We start from the raw sequence: 6449 nt of genomic DNA on the forward strand, positions 1-6449 counted from the left end.
CAGCTTATCAGAATTTCAATAGAAGAGATTAAAAACTATTGAAAATATTTTAACCATTGAATTTATAATTTTTTGCATCTCAATTTGTTTAACTTCTATTATGTAGCTGTGCTTAAAATGCTTACATAAAATAATTTCATCAGCACAACGTATTATACAATACAATACAATAGTAGAGTTGGAAGGGACCTTGGAGTTCTTCTAGTCCTATATATTCTAATACTAGGTTGGATAGAAGTTTTTAAAATGGATCGGATGCTTCTACTTTTCCACAAAAAATTACCTCCTTGTTCATACACTTTTATTCTAGATGCCTCTTTTCCAATGGTGGGTTCCTACCGGTTTGGACCGGTTCGGCCGAATCAGTAGTGGTTAGGCGGCCTGGGTCACTGGAACCGGCAGCGACCCAGGCCTGCCACATCCTTGAACCGGTTCTCCTACATCGCCATCTTAATTTTCGTTTCTGCGCATGCACAGAACAATTTTCGTTACACAAATTTTTTAACATTTTGCACATGCACACACCTATATATGGCAAATGTGCACGTGCTCGAGTGAAATGTTGGTGTGAAGATGGCAAGAATGAAATTGAAGATTGCAATATTTTATCAACCCCAACCTTTTAGATGCAAACATTTAGATACAAAATTTTTGCGCGGACCGAACCGGCAGTAATGCCGGCAGCAACCCACCCATGCTTTTTTTCCCTTTCGACTGTTTAGCCCAAAGTGTGGTTCAAATAACTTACCTACTTAGCAACTATATCAAATTGGTGATATCAAATGAAAATAGAAGATGACATGGTGAATGATTTTGGTGTTCTCCTACCTGACTTTTTTCTGACAATTCTTTGTTCTCCATAGTGAGGGGGGGAGGAGTATCCAGGATGGGTTGACCTTATCCTCCAGCTGATTGGACTGAGTCAGATAAGCTCTTGGGACACGCCCCTGACCCACCAGGCACTGCCCAGTTATCAACTCAGTCCTCAACTGGACAGTTTGCCATCTTGGATCTCCAACAAAATTAAGAAAAGTTTTAAAAAAAGAAAAAGAAAAACCCTGGGATTTACATAAGGTGTTGGATGCTCTGACGGGCGAGCTGTTTGAGCCATTGGGAACAGTCTCACTAAAATTTCTAACCCTTAAGGTGGTGTTCCTGGTGGCCATCACGTCCGCCAGACGGATATCAAAACTGCAGGCCCTGTCTGTCAGGGAGGACCTCTGCATTTTTCATCAGGATAAAGTGGTGTTGCAGTTGGATCCCTCCTTCATACCTAAGGTATGTTCATGCTTTCACGGCGCAGGAACTGATTTTGCCCAATTTTTGCCCAGACCCTTCTCACCCTCTAGAGAGGAAGTGGCACACCTTAGACGTAAGGAGGGCTCTGAGGATCTACCTCAGAAGAACCCGGCAGAATAGAAGGTCCGAGGCCCTGTTTGTCTCGTTCCAACCGGGGTCTCTGGGCAAGGTGACCTCCACCACCATAGGCAGGTGGCTGAGGACCTGCATCACCTCGGCTACCAGTCTCAGGGCTTACAGCCACCGAGTTCCATCACAGCACACTCCACACGAAGTGCGGCCACCCCCGCGGCCTGGGCTACACAGGCGTCATGGACAGAGATATATAGGGCATCCATGTGGTCTTCCCCCTCACCTTTCGTGAGGAACTACAAGTTAGACACCTTTGCCTTAGCAAAGGCTTCGTTTGGTTGCAGAGTTTTACAGGTGGTTCATAGGGCAGGGGACATTCTCCACCAGGCTTAGTTTGGCCAGTGCCCTCAGTATGTGACCCTCCCTAGGGATGCACTAGCTTTGGTACGTCCCATCCTGGATACTCCTCCCCCCTCACTATGGAGAAAAAATGTTGATACTTACCTGATACGCCTCTTCTCATAGTGGGGGGAGGAGTATCCAGACCCCCCCCCCCTGACATGGTTATGTAACATGTGTTATGATGATTGTTGCACTGGTATGTTTAAGTTATACTTCAATAAAAGGTTTGAAACCATACTAAGGTCTGGAGTGGATGGCATAACGAGTCGGATAGAGTTCTTCGCCGATAACTGGGCGGTGCCTGGTGGGCCAGGAGCATGTCCCAAGAGCTTATCTGACTCAGTCCAATCAGCTGGAGGATAAGGTCAACCCATCCTGGATACTCCTCCCCCCACTATGAGAAGAGGCGTATCAGGTAAGTACCAATGCCATTTTGCTGTCAGTCATGGACCCCATTCCCAGGTATGAAAAGACTGCAAGAATTCTTAAAAGAAGCGTATCTGGCTTGGGAAATTCTAAACCCAGATCTTCATTTATTCTAGTTATTGTCTGTTAACAACCATCGTGGCCTTGACGACACCGGGCAAGACGTAAAGACATAGTTTGCAAAATATAACACATAGTGCTGACACACATGTAATGGTTTATTATAATGCATAAACCCACAATAATAAATACCTGTTGTTGCTACTCATTCCTAGTGTTTTTTTGGTGGCATAACAAGGGCAAGAGAGTAGCCTTCTTCAACAGCCTGAAACTGTCAGGCTTCTCAGCTGGCATGGTCTTTCACAAAAACTAGGGGAAGGTAGAATTGTATGCCATTTCTCCCCCCCCCCCAATTTCTTTATTCTGGTAGTGAATGGTGGATGCAGAAGTAGCATCAAATTTTATTTTCTTATACTGCAATTATGGGTGGCATAGGAAACTCTATAGACGTCTATTTCCAGGATTAGAAACTGGCTTTTTGACTAGTATAACCATATGAGTTTCAAACAAATGTGGTGCGAAGATGGCAAAAATGAGATTGAAGATTGCAATATTTTATCAACCCCAACCTTCCAAATACAAACATTGGTTAGACTACCTTGAGCTGAAAGATCATCTCCTCTTCCAAGCCAAAGTAAGGTTTTTAAAATTGGATACAGCTCTGTGCATTTTCCTTCAGAACCCCAACATTTCATAAATAGCAGTTAGATGACAAACGGCCTGTTCTGAATTGAGCTAAACAAATTGTAATGAATGATGGAGACACAGTTCACTTAATAAATTAATTTACCTCAGCTACCTCATCCTCCACGGAAGGCAAGAGGAATTTTGCTGTTGGAGAATTTGGGGGGGAGGCATAATTGCGTGCGTGGAGGATACTTTCTTCACATGTATAGAGTCCATAAACATTTGAAGCAGTATACCGTATTTTTCAGAATATAAAACGCACCCTGAGTATGATACACACCAATATTTTGAAGAGGCAAATTTTTAAAAAAAGTTTTTGCACTCTGCAGACCTCCCAAAAATGGCCTGTTTTTTGTCAAAAACAAAAGGGGCATGCATACCCTTTAGGCGGCTTGTAAAGTGCTCCTGAGGGCTGGGGGGGGCAAAAATCAGCCCATTTTCCGCTCATTTTTGCCCTCCCCAGCCCCCAGGAGTACTCTTTAAGCCTCCTAAAGGCTATGCATGGCCATTTTGGTGAAGGGACGATGTTTCAGGAGGCAAAAAATGCTGTCTTCAGTGTATAAGACGCACCCAGATTTTCAGCCTCTTTTTTGAGGGAAAAAGGTGCATCTTAGACTCTGAAAAATATAGTAATTAAACTTGAGCACAATGTTGGGATAAGGTACTTGTTTCTGCCAATCTTTACTTCTCTAATAATTCTTTCCTAGTTTGTTTATATGTAGTATGAAGTTGAGAAAGGCAACATGGAAATTACCTTCTCTGTTGCTTTATTTGTGACAAGTCTTTTTCAAATATTTAGTTGTTGGAGAGTAACCTTTCCAGTATGGAGGAAGGATCAAGCAGGAAATTAGTCTGGAATTAGTCAGAGGGCAAGGTCTGACATCCCTTTGAATGTCTTTGAGCCTAGTCTAGTCCTTTCAAGATGAAAAGCTGCCAGTCTGGGAAGATTCCCGTCAAAGAGGCATAGAACAATAAAATAGTTTGAACTCTACAAGTGCGGGTCTTGTTGTTTGCGCTTGACAACAGTATTCAAAATGCTTGTAAAATACTGTTTAGTTAAGGTCCTTATCTTTTTGAAAGAAGCCTGACTACCATCAGAACAGAAACATTATTTGAAGGAATGGGATTTCAATCAATTAACGAAGTTGGAAACCTGTGAATTATTCTGTTGATCTCAGATGATCTGCTTGCAGAAATACAACTGAAAAGAGCACCTACCATTTATGTAATGCCTTAAACAAGAGAATTATGTGTTGCATGCTGGTCAAACATGATCATCTAAACCACGGGTGTCAAACTCGCCATGTCATGTTGCTGTCACGTGACATTTCGCAATGTTTTTCCCATTCTCAGAGCTGGAGCCGGTGTAGCCTGCGCATAATGCATCTATCCCACAGGCCAACAGTTTGACACCCCTGATCTAATCCAAAACATATAGGAGCTTACATAAGATCCCAAAGGGGCACACAGTGTGTGATTTTGCTTTCTTCAGAGCTTCAAGATTACAGAAGGCTTCCCTTTTATCTGAAGGTGCAGACATACCCTGCTATATTGGCTACTTAGGAAACAGCAGATCGAATCTCTCATTCAGTAGTTTATAAATGCCCTCCCTAACCAGAGGCTACTTTTATTTGTTCCTAAAACAATGGATCAGTGTCCCAGACTAGCATTTCTGTTGTGATGAGGATTAGGCATCAGATAGATCCTGCATTGTCTGCTTATGTATTTGCTTACACAACAGGGAGCTGACTCTGGCACGCTGGAAGAGTGGAGATACAGTAGAGCCTTGATATCATTTGACATTTCTCTTTACAAATCAGTCCATTATCACTCCTAGGCTACATTTACACATAAACAGATATAGGCCATTCTCTTTCCCTGTCATTTGCCTTATACTTGGTTAGAAACGATTCAAAACTTGTTTGCATAAAGATTTTCGGCCATTGTAAACCAACACATCACAAGGAAAGCCTGAGACAAGCCAAACCCAACTCTTATTAGCCTTGCCATGACATCATCATGTTGTCACTCAAGTGTCAGGAGGAACACAGAGATCAGGTTTGACTTTCCCTAGAGGACAGAAGGCAGGGTCAGTCAGGACCTCCCACATTCCTGTTGTGTTGTGCCTTGAGCACTGTGAGAGGCTTTATAGATTAAGGCAGGTTGTACAAGAATTGGAGGATTACACCTCAGGCAGTTACGGTCAAGGCTGGAGTAGAAACAGCTGCAGGTAGGTGAGATACTATTTTATAAACCACTGCCATCTGCTGGTATACACAAAACATATGTTTTAATATAAAGAATAAGTCCGTGTTGATACCATTTAGTGGAGAAGAGGAGCTGTCATTCTTTCGATGACTCTGTAGTTAGGAGGAGGAGGATTTTTTTGAGCAGCTTATAGAACAAAGGGAAAAAGAGAACAACTTGCAAGCAATAAAATGTTGCTGTCCCCGAAAAGAATGCTATTATCTCATGTTTCAGTTTACTGTGGTCTTGAATCATGGCAGGCAGGCAAAATTGTGGCTCACCAAGCTGAGTATTGAAATTCTGTTGGTCTCAATACAAGAATTCAAGGTTGAACTATGGAGGTCTTGGTGTTCTCTAAGCTTGCTTATTTGCAGATGTTTCATTACCCAACTAGGTAACATTATCAGTTCAAATGTGTGTGTGGGGAGGGTTGGAGAGGGTTGTTGCTTGTTTATACCTTGAAGCTTTGGAAGAGGTGTAGTTTATGGTCTACCATTACGTTACAGTAACTTGCTGTGAGGTTCAAATGTTTTATAGATTGCAACTTCAGACAAATAGCAGAAATCATACTTCCGTGAACTATTGCAGAATGGAGGCAGGATATGAGCACGAGGCCAAATTACATGTAAGTGACACAATGAAGCAAAGCTTTTGTTGCCCCAGGGTGTTATCTTCAACAGCAAAGATTCTGATCAAGCTGGTAGACAACTACAGCCAGAATGAAGTAAACAAGGTAAAGAGGATATGACAAGAAAAAATAGCTAACATCAGAGAACAGGGATGGCCGTCCAGATTTTGTTTAACCTCTAGTTCCTCTCAGTCCTAGCCCACTTGGCCAGTTCTATTTAAATAATCTGGTTAAAAAATTATGGAAAGGATAAGGTTCAGTGGTGTTATTCAGCTGGTTCGTACTGGTTCGGGCGGACAGGGGCAGGCAGTGGTGACATGCGGATGGGCCCGCCCCTGTCCACCCGGGCGCTATGCCGTCCTATTTAACCACATTTTCTAAGCCGCTCACATGCGTACAAGCCACATGTGCAAGCAAAGCGCATGTGCCGGACATGCACATGTGCTGAAGGCACACCCGCACATTTTCAATGTGCGGCGAACCCGTGGTAAATTATGTGAAACCTGTCTCTGGTAAGGTTGTAGAAATTCTTATTTTTCCGCAACAAAGATGCAAGATTAGAAAAATGTACCACTGCACTTTAACTCTTACACCATTCTGGTGTTTTTAACTAGCCAACTTTATATAA

The sequence above is a fragment of the Natrix helvetica genome, assembly GCF_964273705.1.
Source record: "Natrix helvetica genome assembly, chromosome: 1".
NCBI lineage: Eukaryota > Metazoa > Chordata > Lepidosauria > Squamata > Natricidae > Natrix > Natrix helvetica.